Below are 26449 nucleotides of genomic sequence, written 5' to 3' on the forward strand. Positions count from 1 at the left end.
ATAATTTCATTTCTTGTCATAGAGGTTCAAACCTCTTAGGCCTTGTGACTTGTTAATATGAATGTCATCTCTTTTAATAACAACATAGAGCTCATATTGTCTAGAGAAAGTACCAAGGGGGCCATTTTATTATAATATAAATTGACTTGATTAAATCACTTTATTATTTATTTATTTAAATCCAGTATCAGACAATAATTTAAGTATTCCCAATTTATTCATAAATCCATCACCTAGACTCCAAATTAAAATCAAACTCTTCCCACTAGTCTAAGGATGATGTTCGAATCGTGTAGGCTAATTGATAGTTCCCTCCAAAAAAATAGGGATCCTCCCTAAAAAAATAGGAATTGCAACCAAAGTCTCTAGAATAGGTCTTGGAGGCTCCTTGAGGCACTCTAGTCAACTCCTAGTGAAACCCTAAAAAGTAGAAATCCCTCCTAAAATTTAGGATACCGTCCCAAATTGTCCAAAATTTAGGCCTTCAATTGCACATGTCATCTAGATCTCTATATCTAGGTATAAATTTATTGTTTTCCTTGTAATTAAATATTCTTAAGACTTAAGTAGGAGGCTTCACAGCAAACCTTGTGAAGGTCATTGCCAAATATTTCCCAAAAAGCTTTGTACAATTCACTTGAAGGAAACTAACAATGTTAGGGGCCTTGTCATTGGCTATAGAGAAAACTGCTTCTCAAAGATCATATTTGGTGAGAAGTTGTTCACAAATAATGTGGTGGGAATTGGAAACTTAGCAAGGAAACACCTTGAGGCATTGCTGAAGAGTAGTAGGTGAGACCTAAGAGTACTCTTGGGCAACAAATACTTGCTTATAGTACTGGAAAAATGCTTTGAGAATGTTAGGGAGTTGTTTGAGAAGTTTTTGCACCCTGATTTCCTTAATGGTTTGATAGGTATGACGAGCTTGTAAGGCCTAAAAGTTCTTTAGAGACATTGTCTCCTGTCTTGAGCTTGTGAAGTTGAGCTGCAATTTGAACTCCCCTAGCTCTGTGTGCAATTGTGACTTGCTTCTGGTGACAAAATCAAATGACTAAACCTCTAAATGGTGATGGCTTAGGGGAGCTCTTAGGGAGTTGGATGGTAGGAATAAAAGTGGAAGCGCACTAATTAATGCCTATAAATTCAAATGAAATAGACAGTATGGGTTATGGGATCATTCCACCAAGCTATCTAGTTGGACCCATGCATGGGGCATTGCTCTAAATTATAGACATGTTGAATGTGCATTGACGTAGTTTTATTATTGAGCATTGACATGTTGAGGGAAAATTGGGTCCTCATAGCTTTAGGTTTGGCAATTTGCTATTCAACATGAAATCATATTAGAAAATAGTTAGAAAGAGGCTTCATTGACAAGGAATAACAATTGGCAAAAGAAAAAGAAAGATCGAGTTGACAATATGGCATAGTCTAAGTGTTTAAGCACTCTGTGAGATCCAACTCTTAAATTACGTCAAATGTACCATGGTGAATGATCCTAGTTATAGCTAAGATTGGGACTAAAAAGCCCCAATTCATTGACATGACCATGTCTCTCTTGTTAGAAAGTAAATTCCACTGATATAATTGAAGTGGGGAGGGGATGGGCGAATGAATTATGCACTTAAAAAATAATCTTTATCAAAACTTAAACTTATAAGCAATAGATAGAACAACCACAAGATGATAACCATGCAAAGTGACACAAGTAACTAGGGAAACCCTTGATGAGAGGGAAAACCCCGGTGGGAATGATGCCCAGTTAATGATGTACTAATAAAAAAGGTTCCTTATGAGTCCCTGTTAGAAGACTTTGAATTTCTTCTAGAAGATTCCATCCGTGTTAGGAGCTGATAAGAAGTCAATTGAACCTACTGTCCAAATTGTTTCAGAATTATTCTCACTAAACAATTTAGGATAACATATCCAAGAAATGAACTGACTAATACAACAACTTATCTTACCAATACAGTTCCTCTGAAGTTCTCAATACATCATCAATATCATCCTTTGCTATGATCTCGTCAATTTCACATCCAAAGCTCACATGCATCACAAATGACTCATTGTCATACAAATCACTATACTTTCACACTTACAACCAAGGAAAATATCTTTCCTATATACCAAATCCTAAAACAATTGATTGAGTTAGCCTTCAGGCTTCCCCATTGTACAATGAGTAATATAGGACCATCATAAGATATTACAATTAAGTTCCACATGCTACAATACAATTTACATTAATTACATAACATAGATGGCATGATAGTGAACATACAACACGTTACACTTCGACTACATTCACAGAATGATAACTAATTTTGCTACCTCGGACACATAACCACAAACATGTCTATGACCAAGATCCAAGCTCACCGAGCAAGCTTTAACCTCACCAAAAAAGATACAACTCGATCATCAACATACAATTTTCTGTACACTGGCCTGCAACCAGTTTTATGAAGAACTGTTGTAACAAACTTGAATCTTCATAACTCTTTCCGCGTAGTTAGACATATCATAAAGACATATCCAACTATACTCTGCTAACCCCACTAAATATAACTCTGCATCCTCTGACCATGCTGAACAAAACTCTCTCTACAACTCTCACTGTTTTATCCATAAAGCTGATATGTTGACATCAATGACAAACCAAGTCATGAATGCAACACATAAGCACTCCATCATCTCTCCAAACATATTAACAATCTCCCCTTTAGGAATACCATCAGCATTCGTCAATCTCCCTTAGGCATTCATGCTGACATCTCTTTCACTTGCATTTGAATACATAGGTAATACCCCATATATATCATATGTCATCTCTATGATATTAAAGTCCTTGCATAGAACTCAAGAGGTGGCTAACAGTGAATTGGTAATTCATCTCCAAAATTTAATTTTTTCAACTTCATTCAAATTCAAACATTAATAACCACATATAGATGATTATTATTGTTGAAAAGTGGCTATAATGCATGGTTGGTGGTGTCACATCCTTCGGCAATTAAGAATTGGTGCCACATAGTGGAGATGAAGGTGATAGCTCCACCTCGACCCACTTTGTGGTTGCTAGATAAAAAATAACTAAAAGGCCAAATAACAGGATGAGCTATGAAAAGCAAGAAATTATCAACCTTATCCTCTTGTCAACAAAGAATGGCCAAATGTAGAAACTGGAGTAGAACATCACTAACATATTTACTTCCTTGGGAGGTCTGTCATACCTTAATATTTGAGGACATACGATTTAGAAATGATTATCAAGTCATCTCATTATACACCTCACTTGAGATTAAAATAACTAACAACTTTTTTAAGAATAGCCTTGCTTGAATCAAAACATCCTATCTAGAAGTTAAGTTAGCATGGTAGATATTTCTCTTGAACAAATTCTATTTCTTGGAGACACCTTGATAAGTTTTGGGATCTTTTTTTTGGCAATTAGAGGAGGGGAAGCATGTTTGGTATAGGGGTTTGTCAGTTGAGACTATCAAGAAGCCATTACTTGAGCTCGAACATATTTTATCTTATTAAAGGTACACAATTGCGAATGACCAGTATTCTTTGTTAAAGAGATTTTGAAGTTATCTTAGTACCTTGAATTGTAGAGCTAGAGGAAGGCTTGAGGGGTAGAGTTGCCATTTTTTGAGCTCTTGGCTTTGGTATTGACAATTGTAGACCAACCTTCATTTTTTTTAGGTAGTCCTAACCCAGATTTGAGTGGCATTGAAGGTTTTAGACAAGGAGAAACCAAAGGAAAATCTTAAATATTGTGCTCATAAGATTGACACTAATAACTGTTAGAATATTTAGAATATCTGAGAGGGGGTGGGAATCAGTTATCCAAGGTCCAGATGTACCAATTGAACAAACAAACACTTAATCAATTTTAGATCTTATCAATCCATTGCTCGGTCTCTATTGTAAACTATTAGCAACATTAGCTACCTGTCCATTGTTCTAAAATAATAAACTTGCAAAATGTAAACTTTAATCAGTAAAACATCATAAAAACATTCGCACAAGTTTGACACTAGGATTTAACGTAGAAACCTAATTTGGGAAAAACCACCAGCAACATGTCACCAATTTTCACTCTTCTGAAGTGAGCCTGTTAGGAGCCAACCCTGTAAAGGTTACAATACACACTGTTAAATGTGACCTTGTTAAAGGACTTAATCACCTTGTTAGGAGTGGCCTTGTTAGAGGACTTTAGAACATTCCATTAGAATGTCACTTATTTAAAGAGATAATATAGATTGTTAAGTCCTTACGACTGTTAGGTCAACCTTGATTAAAAAGATTTCAAATATTGTTCACAATGGTTAGAAAGTAACAACAGGTTTGATTTGTTAAGTACATCTCACTTTGCATGTACATATCTCTATTCAGCTCCCATGTACAGATTCATTGTTTGGGTTCCATTGTCATCTTAGTCTTAGATTCGCTTGGCAACTCTTCAAGCAATCACTCTTCACTTCTTCTCAACTCAATTAAGCCTTCTGCTTAGATTTGCCAATCAACAACATTAGTAACAACTCCAACTCTCTAGAACTTCTTCACATGCGCACAATCTCTTTGCACTCTCTTCTTCTACACATCTAGAAAGTTCGCCTCTGTACCTCTTTAAATAGGTAGTTTTGATCTTTTGCCGCTTAAACACCACCGTAGTTCATAGGGTTCATGATTTGATTGATCAGATACAATGTATCTAATCGCCATTCTATTTATCACTTCTTTTCTAGAAAGTTCTGCTTTAATTCATCTCTTAGGTCGATTACCTAATCCTCTCTTATGATTAAATGATCCAACTCATCGATCATTACCTTCAACATGCTTTCCATATCCCAAGAAATCAACTTAGTCGGCTGGAAATTAAGATTCTTTGCAATTAGTTAAAATGTTGTTCCTCGGCGAACACTAAGTTTTGACACTCTGTTATCATTGGGTTACTCGGTCGCTATAAAACTTCTTTCTCGGCATCAATACTTTCACTTGGCCGATACTGATGCTTGGTCAACACTAACTTTGCTCGACACTTACTGTGGCTTGGTTGACACTAGCATCACTCAGCATGTTCATCAAAATTCTTTAGTCTTCTACTCTGTTACTTGGTCAAGCCTATACATTTGAGTTATCTTTGTTCATACTTTCAAGACTTCAACATTATTGTCTTCTCCTCTTGCAATATGATTCAAACAATCACTTTATCTTGTCAAAATCCAACCAATCAAATGTCCATTTGTAGTTTCCTTTTCATAACTCAATCTTGTTGGAAACAATTCTTCAGTTGCATGTTGCCATTGATGTTACACTAATGTCAGTATTAACCAAGCAATGAAGAGTTTGCAATATTAACCTTGTATATCTTAGTATTGACTGAGCAGTCGGGTAAAGAAGAACTTCTTGTATTAATCGAGCGGTTGGTTAAAGAAGGGAATCCTACTTGTAGTATTGACCGAGTGGTCGGGCATCAAAGGATTCATAGTGTCAACCAAGCGTTCAATTCTAGTATTGACCGAGTGACAAAATAATGCATTTGTCTATTATTTAATTAATTGGAGGCCGACTATTTAGATGTTTATTGATTATTTCAGAAGGTATTCAAGCCAACTTGTCTTAGCTTATGATATTTAAGAAAGGTCTAGTTGTGAGGATAAGAAGTGGAATATGTAATAAGATGGACATGTGAGCGAAGGAAAAGGCAGAGCAGGAAAGTGTGGAAGATAAGCTACAAAGAACATCCGATTAGTAAGGATCCAAAGATCAAGCTAGAATAGAGATCTGAAGATGCAAAGATAGTTGCGTCATAAATCAGGTCAAATTGTTTTTACCTTCTAACCATTGTAGCAATAAAGAAATCTCTTTGTAGAGTTGACTTAACAATCATATTGTAAATCCTCTAACAAGGTGACATTTCAAGATTGAAGTGATTGAAAACCTCTCGCTAGGCATCTCCTAATAGGATGATCCAAATCCTCTAACAAGGTCATACTTAAGAGTATGTTTTATAACCTTTAACAGGGTTGGCTCCTAATAGGTCTCACTTCAGAAGATTGAAAACTATTATAACTAGTTGCATGGTGGTTTTTTCAAATTGGGTTTCCACATTGAATCTTGGTGTCCTTTGTGTTCATGTTATTTGCTTATGCTTTATGTTTCTACAGCGAAGTTACTAAAGGTTATTACAGATAATTAATCATAAGATAGCTTTGTTAATCGAGTGACAGTAATATTTTAGTGTTCACTGAGTTGGACAGTATTGCATGATCAGTGGAAAGTTTGAATTTACATCTAGGGACAGGGAATTATTTATGTGAATTGATTCACCCCTCCCCTCTCAGTTACACTCTACATTTCCAACAATTGGTATTAGAGCATTTGGTGCTTGCAAGAAAGGTTTTAAAGACTAAGCTAAAGATCAAGATGTCTTACAGAAGGGAGATTCCTAAGCTTAACAGAGACAACTTTTCAACAAAACAAGAATTGATGAAGCTGCAGCTATCAAACATCAATGATATTGGTTTGTCCTACTTGGAAAACAGATATGTGCCACCACCTAAACCTATGACTATGGAGCAGATGAAAGAGGCAAAGGATCACAATATAGTGATGATTGATATAGCTTCCTCTCTGAACTATTCTGAATTTGATGAGGTTAAAGATTGTCCTACTGCATTTGAAATGTGGGAACAGTTGCAGAAAGTCTATAGAGGTGATAAAAATGTGCAAAGAGCCAAGATAGAACTAGGGCAAGTTTGATCGAATGAAAATGAAAGAAGGTGAGAACATTGTCCAATATAGTGAAAGAATCAAAGAAAGTGTGAGTGCAATCAAAGCTGCAGGAGGAGATATAAATGATGAGACAGTGGTCATTAAGGTACTAAGAACTCTTCTTCCTATTTATGCAATTAGAGTTTCAGCAATTCAAGAGATGGGATGCAATCCAAAAAATGATATAACCTTGGCTGCACTTGTGGGAAGATTAACTGCTTTTGAGTTGGATAACTTTGATAACTATGCTCCTACTTCTAGTAATCTTGAATATGCATTCAAAGCCAAACTAACCCTTGGTAGAAAATGAGGAAACTCAAAAAGAAAATAGGTTGATAGTAATGAAGAAGATGAATCAGATGAAGACCTTGAAGTCATTGAAGCCCTACTTGCAAAAAGAGTATCAAAAGGGAAAGGAAAATTCAGAGACAAAATCTCATTGATTTGTTTCTCATGTGAAGAGGTTGGTCATATTGCTGCAAGATGTCCAAGCAAAGAAGATAAAGATGAGAAAAGAAATAATAGGTTCAAAGGCAAGAAAGACTTCAAGAACTACAAGGACTACAAAGACAAAGGTAAGAAATCTTGTTACATTGCTAAAGATTCTGATAGTGATGATAATAAAGAAGTAGTTTATATTGTTGTTAAGGATGAATCTGATAATGTGGCAAATGAAAAGATGACACTTATCTCTCATGTTAGCAAAAATGATACATGGATCATAGATAGTGGTTGTTCTCATCACATGACTAGTGACAAAACTAAGTTTGAACATTTAGAAAACTATGATGGTGGAAGTGTTAGATTTGAAAACAATGAACCATATTATGTTAAAGAAAAAGGAATCATAACATTAATTGAATGAATCAAATCTGAAAATGCCTACTGGGTTGAAAGATTAAGACATAATCTACTCAGTGTATTACAGTTGAACAATATAGGATACAAGGTAGAATTCGTGAATGACAAAGCTAAACTATTGGATAGAAAAGGAAACCTAGTTGGAATTGACAATCAAACAAAAGGTAAATTTGTTTTACCTGGATTTCACTGAAAGTTCATGTTTGCTAGCTCAAATAGAGGAAAGTTGGCTATGGCATAAAACGATGTGTCATGTTAACTTTGATAACCTAGTTACCATCAGCAAGAACAAAATAGTAAGAGGCATATCTTATTTGAAGAAACCTGAGATGGGCATGTGCAAACAATGTCAAATTGGTAAAATGAGTAAAAGAAGTTTCAGAAGTAAGTCCTACAATTCTGAAGAAGTTTTGGAACTACTTCATACAAATCTTTGTGGAGTCCTACAATTCTGAAGAAGTTTTGGAACTACTTCATACAAATCTTTGTGGGCCAATATGTATAGAAAGCTACTATGGAAACATATATTTCATTTGTTGATGATTATTCTAGGATGATGATTGCAATGTTTTTGGAAGATAAAACTGATGCTTTTGTTAGAAATGAAAAAAGAAATCTATAAATAAGCAATACTAGGAAAGAATCTAAGTGAGTAAATGCATGAAAAGATATTACCATAAAATAGGAGAGAGAAAGCTTCAAGCTCCAACACCATGAGACAAGATATTTGGAAAGGGGAAAGCAAAGAAAACCCCTTGTGACATTATGAATGAGGCATGAAAAGCCTAAGAAAGAAGAGAGAGAGCAAGAGAGCAATCGCTCATACAATATTTGAGAAGAGGAAGAAACCTCATTGTTAAATGAGAGAAGAGGGTCATCTCTTAAATAGAGATGAGAGAGAGGAGTTAGAATGTAACTCCCATGTCTATGAATGCCACCATTCATATGTGTGTGAGGCCAAGTGTGAGATTCCTCTTAAGGAGGAATAATTTAAAATTAGAAATTACAATACATATTTATCCTCACATATTCCACTAGATGACAAAATAAGATGTAGTGGAAAAAGGACAAAAAAGAAATATATTAGGATACCTTGGCTTATATCCTAATATATTATAATAATAAATAAAGGAGGTCTAACCTTGGTTTATAAATACACCAAGGAAAGATTACACCTTCTAACACCCCCCTTTAATCTTTACTTGGGGTAATTACATCAAAGGGTATTAAACCCATAATTTACAAAAATATGCAACTTAATCTTCAATATGAAGTAATTTGATTGTCTTCAAGCCATATGGAACATTTGTAGATCCAAGAGAAGCACATGAGTCCTTTGAATGTGATCAAGTGGAAGCATAGACACATCTTGGAGAAGGTAACAAGACAAATATCCACAAGTAGAATGCCATCATATATGCAAATTCGAAATCCTTTTGAATAAGGATAATAAAAGTCTCATAGAGAAACAATGAGTAAAACATGTTACCACAAAACAATGGAGATAACCTGATATCAAGATAAATTATATGCTCAAAAAATTGTCAACAAGGACAAATTGAGTTAAAAAATTGATCAATGCTCCATGAAAAGAATATTATACTAATGCACAAATGACCACAGACAAGGTCAACTAATGATACGTGCATCAACATTGCATCAATCACGTGGATATAGACAGTCCACTTAATGAATCATCCCACTGCAAGTTAATGGGTGATCAATCCATAACATGCATGACTCATGATCTAAGTAATAAAGTATGCAGATCATTATCATATAAAGTAAAAGAGAGACATGTTGATCAAATTAGAATTATCATGATTTGTTAGGATAATCAAAAGAATGGATTATAAGGATATAAGAACATATTGCTTTCAAATTGGATCAAATTATCTGAATTTGGAGGGGAAACTCCAATAATAGCATCCTCTTCATTGAGGAGCAAAAATGGAACAACATGGAGGGAAACTCCATAAAAAATGAGTGCATACCAATATAGGATGGAGGCATACTCCATGGGCCAGATAAGGAAACTATGTATCAGTTATACCTAGGGGACCTACATAGTTATCCTTGAAAAAAATTTGCTCCCTATGCAACTCAAAACAAATATCATATAAATCATGTATATCAATGGTATAAAACCATAAAGTGCCAACATGGGTATAGAATGATGCTATAAAAGCATAAAAGTGCAACTATATGCACATCATAATATCAAAATGAAGGCAAATGTGTAAGATTACTCATAATCCAATTAAGTAAAATGATTTAAGGAAGATCAACTAAATATAGATATCAGGTATAAAACGCCATTGAGGGTAAACATGGGTATGAAATTCATTTTGCAAAGGTATATATTAATTTCTGAAATATTATAGTCATAAATTATATATTTATCTGGGCATATATGTGGGCCCCCATATATACTCCAATAAATATACGAAAATAGATTGGTTAAAGAAAATAATCACCTTTCCATACTTAAGATTTTGGAAAGTTACAATGTATAAAAAGTCACAATATATACCTTGGTTCAAAAAATATAACCTCAAGGTAATAAGAACATAAAGTCATGGGGCAAGAAAAGATCTCCCCATTTTTTTTCATACTATGCCTTCAAGATTGGAAGTGATTCAAAAAGAATTTTTTTTGAAATAAAACATTAAGAAAGATATAACTAAAAAAACTTAGTAATTAATGATAGAGGTCAGATCTGGCAGATAAGAATATACTAAAAAGAGTTAAAAAACTTTTCTAAAAAAAGTTTGAATAAAAGCTTGTAATGTGTAAGAGAGATTTAAAATAGAATATTGCACTTGTCTGACAAAGAATGATTACATGCCAAAAATAGGTTGACAAGAGGCAATAATAAAAGTAAATGATGCCTCTGTCAAGAGCTAAAAAAAAAAAAGAATCTTGCATGAAAAGACAAGAAAAAAGGTTACTAGGAATAGTAGAGATATGTCATAGCATACTGACAAAAGGTGAGTGAGCAGCAATCAGTCTGATTCTGCTTTTAAAAAATTCTCACCATAATTCTAACCATAACTAGCAATCATCTAAAAAAAATCTGAAAATAAAAGACCAGCAACTGCAATCAATCAGTACGCTTCTGTCATCTTACGGTAGTCCGCCAAAGCCCTAGCCTGTTTGAATCTACTTTCACAAACCTCTTGGTTTTCCTTCTCTTGCCCTTTGGAGGGGAAGGGCAATACGATCACATTCCCTGTAGAGGGTTTGTTGTTCTGTTTATGGAACCCAAGTGAGATGCCATCGCTGATGTTATGACCATAAAAAAAAACAAGACTCTCTGGGGGAGTGAGAAGGTCTGCCTTTGCAGCAGCAGAGGGGTTCCAGGTGTAGTCTGGACTTTGATTTGTACACTTGGTTGTTAAAAATACAGGAAAATGAAATCAGTGATTGGGATTGAGGTATCCAAAAAGATGCAAAAATTGGTTGTGGTTGCAGTGGACCGGCTGGTGCACCATAACCTCATCAATCGCTACTACAACCGTACCAGCAAATGCATGGCCCATAACGAGAACAATGACTGCAATATCGGCGACAAAGTGAGACGGAACCCTTCGCGGCCTTTAAGCAAACGGAAGAATTGGGTTGAGGCAGAAATAGTGAAGAGGGCTCAAATTTACAAGCCTCCTGTTTTTGCTTCCTCGGATGCTGGCCATCTCATAAATGCGAGGAAACCTAGAAACTACTATTTGTTCCAGTATTGTAGGGTGAAAGACATCATTATATGGCAGGGATGCATATTCTGAACCATCAAAAAGGTGCAGACAATCCAGACTTCTGGTAACACTTGGTGACTCTGTATTACAACAATAAATAAATGGGGTGGGAGAATCAACAAACCTTGCAAAGGTGGCATATTGGTTGCTGCGTCATGACCTCAGTGTTATGATAGCTGCCTGAAAAGAATCTGCATCTCTCCGATGGCGTCTCCTCCGTCAATCTCTTCTTCCTCGATTAAAACCAGCCTTCGTATCTCAAGAGCAAACAAAACAAATTTCAAGGAAGCCAGCAGGTGGATTTGGTTTAATTGCAAACTGCCTGGTTAAACTTAACTAGGAAGACTATATGGGAACTACGGTGGACCCACTATCATCAACTGGGACAAAAGATGTACTGATTGAATACCATCACAGAGCCGTGTGGTGGAGACAGAGCGCTTACCATCACAAAGAGCTGTTAGCATTATGTTGCTACAGAGACGGGAGAATTATGTTGATCTCAGAGATTTTGAGATTTCTAATGAACGGGAAATTGACAACACAGGGATTGTCTGTCTTTGGCCATCGGAGGAAGTGATGACATATTTTTTGCATTTTGAATGGTGACATGTTCAGGAATAAAAGAGTTCTGGAGCTTGGGCAAGAGTCTACAACACAACGGTAAATTGTGAGCTCCTTATTTGGGAGGTCTTGAATTCAAGTCTACTCGAGCTTAATAAATAATCTAAGCAGCTTCGACCCATTACATAACAGAACATGCATTTGGATTGTTGTCACTGAAGAGTGTGGTGTACTTCTCATCTGTTCTGCTGGGGTTTGGGAAAGAGTAATCCACATTTCTGACATAGCCAGAAGGTGCCTTCTTGTCATAAGTCTGAGCAGCATAAGGGTAGTAAACCAGATTGTAAGGAACATAGGGCCAGAACTCTGCCCTTTTTCCTGTGGTCTTCACTCTCTTTAAAACCTTGTTCCTATCAACATACCTAGTAACTGACACTTTATGCTCCTTCCTACTAACATTTACTGTTTGAACCCCTTTCATGGAAGAAACAGAGTTCCTAACTTTCCTCTCACAGCCTTCACAGTCCATTCTAACTTTTAGCTCCACAGTCTGCAACTGCTTTCTCTTGCGTTTAGTGCGGCCATTAAGAAGCCTTACAACATATTCCAGAGCATCCATTTCAGTCAAAACTAATGAATGACGAGCAAGTAAAATGACAAAAAAGATATTTTTTTTTCTTCTCTCCCAAACACAATAGAGCCCTCAGGGGTTGACAAAATTTTGTGGAAGATCAAGGTACAAATCTGTACACACAGGAGAAGTCACACAAACAAGCATTAAATTTCAAACTTCTGAACTAGGTACGTAAAAAAGACTAATAAATTGCATGGCAGAAGACGTGAAAGAGCAACATACGTAAAACAAAATCCAATGTACAAGCAAAAGAGAGATTGCAGGTCAGTTTGAATGGCAGAGAATTTCAGAGGAGAAGCAAATGTTATAATTGAGAAGACTAAAAGGGTGGCTCAGGGTATAAATGGAGGCAGCAAGGACAAAATCTTTACTGTTTAGGAGCAAAAAGAGAAAAAAAAGGGCAAAGGAGTACTACTATTACTGAAGCCTTAAAAATTACAGGGGATTAAATGGCATTTGGGTAGTAGATGCCAGTGAGGAATACCATCCATGCCAATCAAGTTAATAATTCAAAAGCAAAGGGAAATCTTTTTTTGAAAAATAAAAAACTAAATCCAACCTTAAGCTTGGTTAGATACTTTTCAGTTGCAAACTTAAAAAAAATTCCTATGTGGAGCTGAGCTCCCAAGGGGATCCTCAAGCTTTCATTCGAATATCAGTAGGGGCACTAGGGTTGAGCATGAAATTGCACTTGCCATGGCCTAGTGGTGATCTGTACCCATCATTTAAAAAAAAAAAAAATTAATCACAATTTTTAACAAACATTGCGTTCAAAGCGGGTGAAAGGGACAGATCTGGAACAGGAGATTGCATAGAAAACCCTCTGGCGGGTCGCAGGATTTGGAAGGTCGGGTAGAAATACTAATGTAACAAAATGATATTGCAGAAAAACAGAACAAACCTTCCAAAACAAGTGAAAAATAAAATGGTTCGATAATAAAGAAGGTTACTCTTTTTTAACAAACATTGATATCAAGATAGGAAAACCCTTTGGCGGCAAGCCTTCCAAAGGGGGTTAGATGAAAAATAATAGAAAATAAAAAGTAACCTGCACAAATTAGAGCAAACAGAAGTTAAACGGGTTTGGCGGTAAACCAGCCAAATCCAAAAAAAAACTTCAATTTCTTCCAACTTAAGAAGATTAAAAAAAATTAGTGAAATCTTTCTCAAGAGTCTCCTTCGAATCGTACCTTCATGCAAACACTCAAAACACAGATTAAACTGCTCTGATACCATGTTAGAAATGAAAAAAGAAATCTATAAATAAGCAATACTAGGAAAGAATCTAAGTGAGTAAATGCATGAAAAGATATTACCATAAAATAGGAGAGAGAAAGCTTCAAGCTCCAACACCATGAGACAAGATATTTGGAAAGGGGAAAGCAAAGAAAACCCCTTGTGACATTATGAATGAGGCATGAAAAGCCTAAGAAAGAAGAGAGAGAGCAAGAGAGCAATCGCTCATACAATATTTGAGAAGAGGAAGAAACCTCATTGTTAAATGAGAGAAGAGGGTCATCTCTTAAATAGAGATGAGAGAGAGGAGTTAGAATGTAACTCCCATGTCTATGAATGCCACCATTCATATGTGTGTGAGGCCAAGTGTGAGATTCCTCTTAAGGAGGAATAATTTAAAATTAGAAATTACAATACATATTTATCCTCACATATTCCACTAGATGACAAAATAAGATGTAGTGGAAAAAGGACAAAAAAGAAATATATTAGGATACCTTGGCTTATATCCTAATATATTATAATAATAAATAAAGGAGGTCTAACCTTGGTTTATAAATACACCAAGGAAAGATTACACCCTCTAATAGCTTTTTAAAAGTTCAAATGGTATTTGGCTAGAGTTGAGAAAGAAACAGGGAAGAATCTGAAATATCTGAGATCAGATAAAGGAGGTATATTCTTTTCAAATGAATTCAATGGGTTCTACAATGACAGAGGAATCAAAAGACAGGTATCAACACCTAGAACTCCAAAACAAAATGGAATAGAAGAAAGAAGAAACAAAGCCATCATGGAGTGTGCAAGAACACTAATGATTGAGAAGAATGTTGCACTAAAATGCTAGAGAGAAGCAATCAGCACAACAGTTCATACACTTAACTGAGTTCAACTAAAGAAAGGTACAAACAAAACACCTTATGAATTATGGTATGGGTACAAGCCTAATGTTTGTTATCTCAAAGTACTTGGAAGCAAATACCATATCTTGAAAGATTTAAGGAAAGGAAAGCTAGGTGTAAAAAGTGATGAAGGTAAATGTTTGAATCTTGCTACTCACAAAGTCATAGAAAGTGCACATGTGAAGATTGATGAGTTTGTGGAAAGAAGTGAAGAACAGAGCAGCAAGGAATTTGAAGATTACATAAAGTTTACTATGAGGAGGAACATGAGACTTCACCACAATCAATTGTAGTCAATCAAGAGTTGGCAGTACAACCCGAGTGATATACAAATGCAATACAACCTGAGTCACAGACGATTCAACCTAAGTTGTAGCCACAAGCTATGCAACCCAAGTGACAGGCAGTTCAACCCGAGTCTCCCCTTTTAGTTACACTCAACATTTCTAACAAATCTAGCCTCCAGATGATTTTGTTATGAACAACTTCTTAAATCCTTTTCATCAATCAAATAGACATGACATTTAGATCAAATAGCAAATTGTTTCATCAATAGATTTGACATCAATGACAACATAACAATTGTTTCAATTGTGGTTTCCAACAATCTCCCTCTTTGGCATTGATGGCAACACCTCTAAAAATATTTCAGAAATACTTCATGTTACCATACAATTTAAAACTCATACAATCTTGAGTAACACGCTCAATGTATTAGTTCTACATTAATATCCTTAGTTTCATTTTGATTCATATCTTTGATCTGGCAACATTTCAAATAAATCTTACGAAGTCCCTCTAAGTAATCACTCTCTCCTACTTAGCACGTCTCTACCATCTTTCACTTGCTCTGTAACTCTCTAATAATTTCTCCCTCTGGGATATTCTCCCCCATTGGATTCATACTCTCTCTTTGCTTCTTAGATATTCTCTCCCTCGTTATATTTTAAACAATCTCTCCCTCTTTGACAACAATGCCAAAAACATTATCTCTTTCTCATGCATCTTTATCATATAGACACTTTCATGTTAGTTCTGAAATCTTCTTTTGTCGTCTTCATATGACTGTTCCATTATTCTGTCCTTCCTCACCACTACCTTAGGCACTCTCCTAGTTTGCATCAATGTGTGAAATAGTCTATTCAGTACATGTGATGCAATGTTTCACTATAGCTTTAAGTAGCTTTGTCTAGGGGAATCACCCCTAGTTTACCTCTAAGAAATTCATGAGCATCCTTAGGTGAAGCTTTGGTGAATATGTCAACTATTTTCTCTTTCAAGTAATGATACTTGATGCAATATGTTTTCTCTTTGTGGGCATAACAAGGTTTTTTGATATGTTAATAGCACTTGTGTTATCCCAATAGATAACCATTGGATTATTACTCTCTGCCTTCATACCTTTCAACAATTGCTTGATCCATATAATATTTGAACAACTCATTGTTCTTGCCACATATTTGGCTTCAACTGTTGATTGGGAAATGCAGTTATGCTTCTTGCTTGTCCATGAAATCAATCTCTTTCTTAGAAAGAATGCACCACCACTTGCGCTCGTCTTGTCATCAATATTTCCTGCCCAATCAAAGTCAGTGAATACCTTCAGTTCAAACTTGTCATTCTTCTTGTAATACAATCCATAGTCTTCTGTTCCTTTTAGATATCTTAACATTCTCTTTACTGCCTTCATATGATTGTCCTTAGGACTTGCTAAAAATCTAGCAACTCGCCCAACAACTAATGCAATATTTGGTCTGCTATGAACAACATATTGCAGTTTACCAATCATTAATCTGTATTGTGTTTGGTTCACATCAACAAAATCATCATTCATAGAGAACTTGTATCCAGTAACCATAGGTGTACACACTGGTTTAGAATCTTTCATCCCAAAAGTTTTAAGTATCTCCTTGATATATTTGGATTGAGTAATTAAGATACCTTGCTTCCTTTGATACACTTGTAAACCAACAAAGAATTTGTTTGCACCAAACATTGACATTTCAAATTCCTTCTTCATTTCACCAGCAAAAGATTTGCATAATGCTTTCTTTCCTCCAAATATGATATCATCAACAAAATACCTAATTGTTCTTACCAGTCTTCAAATATAGATTGTTATTATCATTTGTTCTCTCAAATCCAATCTTCACCAAATGGTTATGTCGTCTTTCATACCATGCTCTTAGGGCTTGTTTCAATCCATATAAAGCTTTGTGTAGTTTTCACATATTCTTCTTGCTGATATTCACAAATCCTTCAGGCTGATCTATGTATACTTCTTCAAGTATCCCATTCAGAAATACAGATTTGACATCCATTTAATACACCGTGAATCCTTTATAAGCAGAATATGCAAGCAGTGTTCTAACTCCTAATCTAGCTACAGGGGCAAATGTTTCCCCATAGTCAACACCTTCTTCTTGTGCATATCCCTTGCATACCAATCTTGCCTTGCTCCTTGTGACTTCACCTTACTCATTTAATGTGTTCCTAAATACCCACTTGGTTCCAATAACATTTTTGTCTTTAGGTCTCGGTACTAGAGACCATTTTTTGTTCTTTTCAATCTGTTCAATTTCTTCATTCATAGCTTGTATTCGGTCTTCATTTTCCAAAGCATCTTTCATAGTTTTGTGCTCAAACTCACAAAGTAAGCATGTATTACTTCTGAGTATTTTTCTTGTTATAACACTAGACTCTTTATCTCCAATGATTTGTTTAGGTGCATAATGCCTTCTTACATTTTTATTTAACACATACTCTTTTCTTTTTTGTTCTTCAATAGGTTCATCTTGAAAAATGATTTCAAGCTCATTATCTCCCACTTGTTCAGGTTTTGCATGCTCGACATTGCCTTCCTGTTATTCAGCTTCCTCTACTGTGACTCGATATCATTTATCTGTTGCTTGACACCCACAGTCTATTGTTCAGCAATTGGCTGTTATAGCTTGGCATTCCCAGTTTGTGGAGGATCTGCAACTTTGATTTCTTGTTCAGGTGGAGTGCTTGGAGCATTGTCATTCACATATATGAATGGACCACAATCTTCAAGTTTTGTCTTACATTCAACTTCATTTTTCTCTGTATATTTATCAGCTTTCATATTTGCACTTTCCACAACTTTGTTAGTGTTTGAGTTCAAACACTTATTTTGCTCATAGTGGAATATCTTAGGAATATACCTTCATCACTTTTAGGATCAAGTTTTCCTTTCCTATTGTTTGTAAGTATGTAACATTTACTTCCAAATTTTTTGAAATACTTCACATTAGGTGCATATCCATACCATAATTCAAAAGGTGTAGCATTTGTACCTTTCTTGACTTGCACTCTGTTCAGAGAATAAACAACTATACTTACAACTTCTCTCTAGTATTTCTTTGACACATTCTTTTCCATCATCAGTGTTCTAGCACAATCTATAATTAATCTATTCCTTCTTTCAGCAATTCCATTCTAAGAAGGGGTTCTAGGTGCATGCATCTGTCTTTTTATTCTTCTATTATTGCAAAATATTTTGAATTTTCATTGAAAATGAATTCACCACCTCTATCAAATCTCAAACACTTCAGCCTCTTCCCTGTCTCTTTTTCACTTTGGCTAAATACCACTTGGACAGCGGAAAACATCAAATTTTTCTTTAAGAAACATTATAGTCATCATCCTAGAATAGTCATCAATAGATAGAATGAAATATTTGTCTCCACAATAGCTTTTAACACCAATAGGTCCACACAGGTCAGTATGAACCAATTTCAAAATATCATCAGATGAATATGTTTTGCACTTGAAACTAGACTTCGTTTTTTTTCCCAATTGACATTGTTTACACATAACATTTTTAGATTTCATTAGTTTTAACTTTTGGCAAACTTTTTACTCTTTTCATTTGACTAATGCTAACCAAATTGTCAAAGTTTACATGACATAACCTCTTGTGCCATAACCAAATATCTTCATATTGTGCAAACAAACATGTCTCAATAGATAAACCTAGATAGAACAAGTTGCCTCTTGTTTGATCACCACTTCCAATCAATTTACCATCAGCATCAAATATTTTGGCCTTCCTGTGATGGAATTCAACTCTGTAACTTGATTTGTTTAACTGTGAAACACTCAGTAGATTATAGTTAAGTGCTTCAATCCAATAAACATTGTCACATTTGCTCTTGTCAGTTAGTTTAATTGTCCCTTTACCTTTCACAAGACATGGAACATCATTGCCAAATTTAACACAACCACCTTTGTATGGTCCAATGTCCTCAAATTTACTTCTATCACTAGTCATGTGATTAGAGCAACCACTATCAATTATCCATCTATCACTTTTATTCACATAAGAGATTAAAACAATTTCTTCATTTTCATCAAAATCTTCTTTCATAGCAACATAAACTACCTCTTCATCATTACTTTCAGATTCAGTATTAGTTTCTTCTTCAACAATACAATAGGATTTCTTACCTTTGTCCTTCTAGTCCTTGTTCTTCTTGAAGTCTTGGTCATTTCTTCTTTCTTTGTACTTGCTCTCCTTCTTTTCATCCTTGTCTTCTCTATCAGGACACCTTAAAGCAATATGATCAACCTTATTGGATGAAAAACAGGTTATGAGAAGTTTACTTTTGTATTTTCCTTTGCCTCTTTCAAATCTCCTAGCTATTAGTGCCTCAAGTTCATCATCAGAAGTATCACTGTCACTTTTCACATGTTTTCATTTTCCTTTCTTGCTACGAATCAATCATGATTGAAAAGCAAATTCAATAGTAGCATGTGTGTAATTATCAAAACTAGACATCTCAAAAGCAGTAAGCCTACCAATTACACCTTTCAGGGTTAGGGCATTACCTTGTGTACATCTCAGTTCTTGTATTGTAGAAACCCTAATAACATAAATAGGAAGTAGAGTTCTCAATACCTTGCTGATTATTGTTTCATCTTCAATCTTTCTTTTAGCTCCTCTAATACCATTGACAACTTATTTGATTCTTGTGCAATACTGTACAATGTTCTCACCTTCTGTCATTCTCATTTCATCAAACTTACCTCTTAGACTTTATGATTTGGCTCTTAAGGCATTATCATCTCCTCCATAGATGGTCTTCAGTTTATGCCACATTTCCTTTGAATTCTTGCACTCCTTTATGTCATCAAACTCAGCATAGCTTAGGGTTGAAGCAATCTCCAACATTGACTAATTATGTTTTTGCTTTTCTTTCAGTTTTTGAGCAGTCAGAGGGATTGTTGTTATGTCCACATATGTACTATTTAGAAAATCCAATGCAACATTACCAATATTAGCTATATGTAGCTTCATCAACTTCTGCCATGCAGGAAAATTATTTTTGTTCAACTTTGGTACCTCTCCTTTATATGCCATGATCTTTAGCTTTGAGTACCTTCAAACTTCTCTCTACAAGCACCAATCCTCTGATAACAATTGTTAGAATAGTTAGAATAACTGAGAGGGGGGAGGAATTAGTTATCCAAGCTCCAGATGTACCAATTGAACAAACAAACACTTAATGAACTTCAAATCTTATCAATCCATTGCTTGGTCTCTGCTGTAAACTATTAGCAACATTAGCTACTTTTCCACTGTTCTAAAATAACAAACTTGCAAAATGTAAACTTTAATCAGTAAAACATCATAAAAACATTGACATAAGTTTGACACTAGGATTTAATGTGGAAACCCAATTTGGGAAAAACCACTAGCAACATGTCACCAATTTTCACTCTTCTGAAGTGAGCCCTGTTAGGAGCCAACCCTATTTAATGTTACAATACACACTGTTAAATGTGACCTTGTTAAAGGATTTAATCACCTTATTAGGAGTGGCCTTGTTAGAGGACTTTAGAACATTCCATTATAATGTCACCTGGTTAAAATATTTACATAGACAGTTAAGTCCTTATGATTGTTAGCTCAACCTTGATTAAATGATTTCAAATACTATCACAATGGTTAGAAAGTAACAGTAGGTCTGATCTATTAAGTACAACTAACTTTGCATGTATAGATCTCTGTTCAGCCCCCATGTATTGATTCACTGTCTGGTCTCTATTGTCATCTCAATCTTAGATTCGCTTGGGAACCCTTCAAGCAACCATCCTTCACTTTCTTCTTAACTCAATTAAGCCTTCTGCTTAGATTCGCTAGTCAACAACATCAGTAACAACTCCAACTCTCTGGAACTTCTTCACACACACAGTCTCTCTGCACTCTCTTCTTCTACACATCTAGAAAGTTCGCCTCTGTACCTTTTTAAATAGGTAGTTCTAATATTTTGACGCTTAAAACACCATTGTAGATCTTAGGGTTCATGATTCGATCCATCAGATACAATGTATCTAATCGTCATTCTGTTTATCACTTCTTTTCTAGAAAGTTCTCCTTGAATTCATCTCTTAGGTTGATTACCTAATCCTCTCCTGGAATTAAATGGTCCAATTCATCGATCCTCATCTTCAACACGCTTTCCATATCCCAAGAAATCAACTTAGTTGGCTGGAAATTAGGATTCCTCGCAATAAGATAAAATGTGGTTCCTTGGCCAATACTAAGTTTTGACACTCGGGCATCACTAGGTTATTTGGTCACTATAAAACTTCTTGCTCGGCATCAATACTGCTGATGAGAGCTGATTACAGCTTATTTAATATCATATTTTAATCCATCTTACACACTTTCCTACTTACTTCTGTATTCCATGTCTATCCAATTTCGTTCCATTTTACCATTTTACCATTTTAACGTGGCGTATGGTTTAATATAAATAAATAGTAGTTAATATTGTTTTGGGATTAAAATATGGAAAATTCATTATTGGTTGCTTTTTACTAATTCTTATTATTGCAGCATGTTGAGTAGTGGGTATAGATGTTCCTATCGCATCTGAGGTAAGAATTGTTAATGAAGCTTTTTCCATCATTCATTATCCTCTTTACCACTCATTTAACTACACCACCTCACAATAATTAAGTTAAACAATAATAATATCTCAGATTCAATAGTCAGAAGATACAGTTTCACGTAGGAGACTTGCTGCCCAATCATTGGGGATGTATTTGTTGGAGATATGATTCAAGATGGAACCTGCTTGATATGTGCCACCAAACTATACCATTTCTTTGAAGGTACTGTTATAACAGAATGACTTATCACAAGATACGTAAGGTCAATATTCTGATATGGGCCACGTGACTTTCTCTCCACCGGCTATTTCATTTGTTGTTGTGTCTTCTAAAATAGTCTTCTCAAGGCCACCAAGAATAGCGTAACACAATACTGATTAAAGCCCCGTGTGTATTATTTGTATGGTGATTAAAACAAGATGGAGGACTTCATACGTGGCAGGAACCAAAATTGTCATTTCTTATTCTCTGCTGCACTAACTACAGCTTAGAAATAAACGTATACGTTGGCTACTATTTGGTTTTCATTATCTCTATTCTGGTTTAATTTGTTATAAGCTGCATCTATATAAGCAGCAGGAGACAGAAGTAGGATATATACATAGTCTTGTAGAACACACAGCATTGTATACAGACTGTTATTATTATTCTGAAATATAAGTTCCATATTTGCATGATTACGAAGGTGTAAAACTATTATTTTTCTTTACCAGGTAGCTGAGGAGGAAGGGCCCACTGAAGTTACTCGGTGATTATTTTCTGTTAGTTATGTTTGGATTGCATATAAATTAGTTTTCATTTGTATGTTAATTAGCTTAGTTGTAGTATATTAGTTTATGTGTCAAATATCCGCATTTTATTGTATAGTAACATTTCATATGAATTAGATTATGAGTTGATAATTTGTTAAGAGTTGTAGTTATTTTATCGTAGAATATTTTTGTTATGAGTTGCTTCTGCTTCAGTAAGTTTCTGCCAGTGGAAGTAACAGTTCTTGTTGAAGAATCATTTTGATTTGCTGCAAGTTTGTTTTCGAGTATTGTAGCTACATTCATAATCTCTCATCTCACAACTATCACCCCTTGATGGCATACTGCTCAGACACCTTTCGCAAGCTTACGCTCTCGGATTGACACATATATACCAGCCAAACTTCATCACAAAATTGTTAATTCTTTTGTTATTATTTGCCCCAATGTTGGCCTATCAACTGTCACTCGGTCGATATTGATGCTTGGTCAACAATAACTTTGCTCGGCACCTATTGTAGCTCAGTTGACACTAGCATCACTTGGTATGTTCATCAAAATTCGATAGTCTTCTACTCTGTTACTTGGTCAAGCCTATACATTTGATTTGTCTTTGTTCATAATTTTAAAACTTGAACATTACTGTCTTCTCCTCTTGCAACATGATTTAAACAATCACTTTATCTTGTCAAAGTCCAACCAATCAAATGACCATTTGTAGTTTCCTTTTCATAACTCAACCTATCTTCTAGATGCTTTTGTTATGAACAACTTCTCAAATCCTCTTCATCAATCAAATAGATATGACATTTAGATAAGATAGCAAACTGTCTCATCAATAGATTTGACATCAATGACAACATAGCAATTGTAGTTTCCAACAATAACGAGTATTCAATAAGTTTAGGTAAAGAATACATTGAGTGTATCTTATTTCTTGGTTGAGACTATCATGAAGCCACCAGTGGAGCTCGAACATATTTCATTTCATTAAAGGTACCCAATTGGTAATGGTCATTATTCTTTGTTAAAAAGTTTTTGAAGCCATCTTCGTACCCTGTATTGTAGAGCTAGAGGAAGGCTTGAGGGGCAGAGTTGCTATTTTTAGAGCTCTTTGCTTTGCTATTGACAGCTGTAGATCAACCTTCATCATTTGTAAGGTAGCCCTAACCTAGATTTTATTGGCATGGGAGGTTTTGGACAACGAGAAACTAAAGGACGATCTTATATCTTGTGTTCATAAGATTGACACCAATAACAAGTATTCAATAAGTTTGGGTAAAGAATACGTTGTGTATCTTATTTCTCCAATTTGAATATCGACAGTTTCTTTTTGGTTTTTGGATAATTACAACTCAACACAAAGCCAGCACTGAGGATGAATTGATAGAAATATTTATGCTCAACACAAATTGTAGTGCCTAAAGAAGAGGCAATTTGGTTCAAGAAGCTCGAGCATGGTGGATGTAACCCAAGGAATTCAACCCAAATGGGGCCCTTCAAACATTTTTCATCATAGATGACAAAGTCTTGAGTTCAAGGTTCAAAAAGCAAACAATGAGGACAAGTGAGGGATTGTGGTTGAGAAAAGCCTCAGAATGATTGGATTCAACAAAATAAAAGAGTTAGGTGAGGTTTTGTGCAAGATCTAGGCAGACCTCATGCATGACCCAAGTCTTACTGACCCAATCTTAAGCATGCTTTTAAGGTGGATCCTACCCACACAAGTATCCTCTTAATGTAAAATTCTCATGCCAACAGCATGCAATGTCAAACTCAGGAATTGGGAGAACAACATTTGGAAATGTTTTAGGGGTTTTCTATTGTGAAACACCCTGGAAACAACCTTTTGGGGAAATATGAGTGGGAATGCCATTGTTTATCGCCAACCAACCTTCAACTCAAGCAGCAACAGTTTCAGAGGAATGGAAGGGTTGAGGCCATTTGAAGAGGGGCAGAAATTGCCCATAGTTGTGATAATTAATGAAGTGCCATAATAAATGCAGAAAAAAGAGCTAAGCTTCTGTTGTCTAAACAAATATGACATGCACACAAGCAAAATCAATAAACCCTAGCATAGCACTCCATCAATATTCAAAAAAATTCAATTTACTTTTTGATTTACAAAATGTGGTGTTTTATGAAACATGATTTATTTGTTATCTTTGAACTCTTTTTTTGGAAGCCTGAATGCATAAATGCCAGATCATATTTATCATACTAGCTGAATTTAGGACCACGATTATCCCACTTTTAATACCAATACATCTTTATGAATGTTACGATATATTTTCTTCTACCTTAAGGTCAATAATGATGTTTGTCATTCCCAAACATTGGTGGAATCCTATATCGTGGGGCTTTATTTTGCCAATTTCATCATGATTCCCATTTATATCATGATCTTTGGCAATTGTCATGAGTTAGAGGAAATTTCATCTGTTACTCGATGCATAACATCAAAAATCATTTGGGGAAAAATTGGCAAACCAAACTTAAATGTATAAGATTTGTTTGAAAAGATCAGATTTAAAGAAAGGAAAAAATAGTAGGAAAAGAGACAGACACTACTTTAAAAAAAAATCTAAGGGCATTCCGACAGCATGGAGACATAGAGAGCAAATAAAATGGAGTTTAACCCATGAATTGTATAGTTTTTTGTTGTGTATAATTTCATATTCATATTGTCAATTTCATTTCATTGCACAAAGCATACTTCATAGTGCATAAATAATGACTAGATGGTGACAATGATTAATTGGAATTTTTGTTAGGAAAAACGCTGAAGGATTCTGATTAAAATATGAATTTTTTATGCATGAATTATGTGGAATGACGATCCAAGGGACCCATTAGAATCATTAAACCTGTCTAGTAGTTCATGATCAGCTTAGTTTATAATTTAATCTCTATAAAGATTCTACTTTCAGGCCTCTGGACATCAAGGTTAGCTTTGTCTACTAATTATTATCCTTGTTGGGAGGTTTTTTGGCCCATTTCCTGTTCGTTCACTGGTGAAAAGTTAAGGTGAAATTTTTTTCAGCTCACTGATAGTTTCATTACACTTTTAGCATTGTGGTATTGGTTTAGAAATATGGGTGCCTTATATCTGAAACATTTGGTTTCCTGTAAAAGAAAATTCTGAATTTTTTATGATCAAGGTTGCTGCAAAACAAAATTTATTTCTTTTGTTTTTGGTCGATAGGTATGACATTCTCGTTTTCGTTGTGATGTTTATGCCTGTTATTGTGTTTAGGTAGTGAGGATGATGAAGACATTCAGAAAGTGACACTCAAATATTGGAGCAACGAGCAATAGAAGAATTATTTCTTTGGACTGCTTTTAATTGTCTTTACTGAGAGCTAGAATTGAATCTTTTATATAATGAAGTCATGGACTCACAGATACAAGATGGCATACACTTTCGACTGAAGCCATGAACATAATTTGCTGAAATGTTTTTGGTGTCTTTTGTCTTTAATTGGAGAACATTTTGGCTCAACATTATTAATTGTTGATTTGTTTCATCAATGTATCATTGTTTATGGTCTTGACATTTCTAAGCTACTATTTCAAGCAAAAGATTTTAGTATTTCTTAAAATTTCATTATATAGGGATTTGTTGTACAATTTGATTTTACAATTTGGACGTGTTGCTAAAATTAATTCAAATCATGCACAAAAAAATCTGTATTATACGGGTTAAGACATACAGCCTTATGGTGCAGTCATGTATGCTCCATTACGGAGCTCACATGTTCAAACCCTGGTTGCTAGGGTGGCATACCTTAAAACAATATAAGGTAAAGAGAATATCCTCATGTGGAGTGTTGACGTAAAGGGGCTCTTATACACAAACTGGTGTCTTGTTTGTGGTGACTTGAGAAATTATGTTTACTTGTTCTTTTTACTTACAATTGTAGTTTCCTTACTATCTCCATTGTGCGTATATTGACAGATAATAGTTTTGTACAGGCAGATTAAGAAGGTTTTCTATAGGCTGTATATTTTGTAAGACTGATTAACTATTTCATCTTATGGCGATCA

The 26449-nt window shown here is 35.1% G+C and overlaps 1 protein-coding gene and 1 pseudogene across 3 annotated transcripts in view; one reads left to right on the top strand and one right to left on the bottom strand.

Annotated features, from left to right (window-relative positions):
- LOC149543160 (3-isopropylmalate dehydratase small subunit 1-like) overlaps positions 1–25933 on the top strand; it is a 33794-nt gene extending 7861 nt beyond the window's left edge. Inside the window, exons 2-3 of one of the 2 annotated variants that reach the window (XR_016355602.1) lie at positions 25333–25429; positions 25659–25933. The gene's annotated coding sequence lies outside the window, so the exon portion shown is untranslated. The remainder of the gene's footprint in view (positions 1–25332; positions 25430–25658) is intronic. The other variant, XM_089798049.1, reaches the window with a different exon arrangement.
- LOC149543161 (heavy metal-associated isoprenylated plant protein 20 pseudogene) lies at positions 11284–13949 on the bottom strand (annotated as a pseudogene). Its single transcript, XR_016355603.1, has one exon. The product of XR_016355603.1 is annotated as a heavy metal-associated isoprenylated plant protein 20 pseudogene (transcript).
- Positions 25934–26449: the final 516 nt, after the last annotated feature.

The sequence above is a fragment of the Cupressus sempervirens genome, chromosome 8, assembly GCF_028749045.1.
Source record: "Cupressus sempervirens isolate cs-2001-9-10 chromosome 8, ASM2874904v1, whole genome shotgun sequence".
NCBI classification, from domain to species: Eukaryota; Viridiplantae; Streptophyta; class Pinopsida; order Cupressales; family Cupressaceae; genus Cupressus; species Cupressus sempervirens.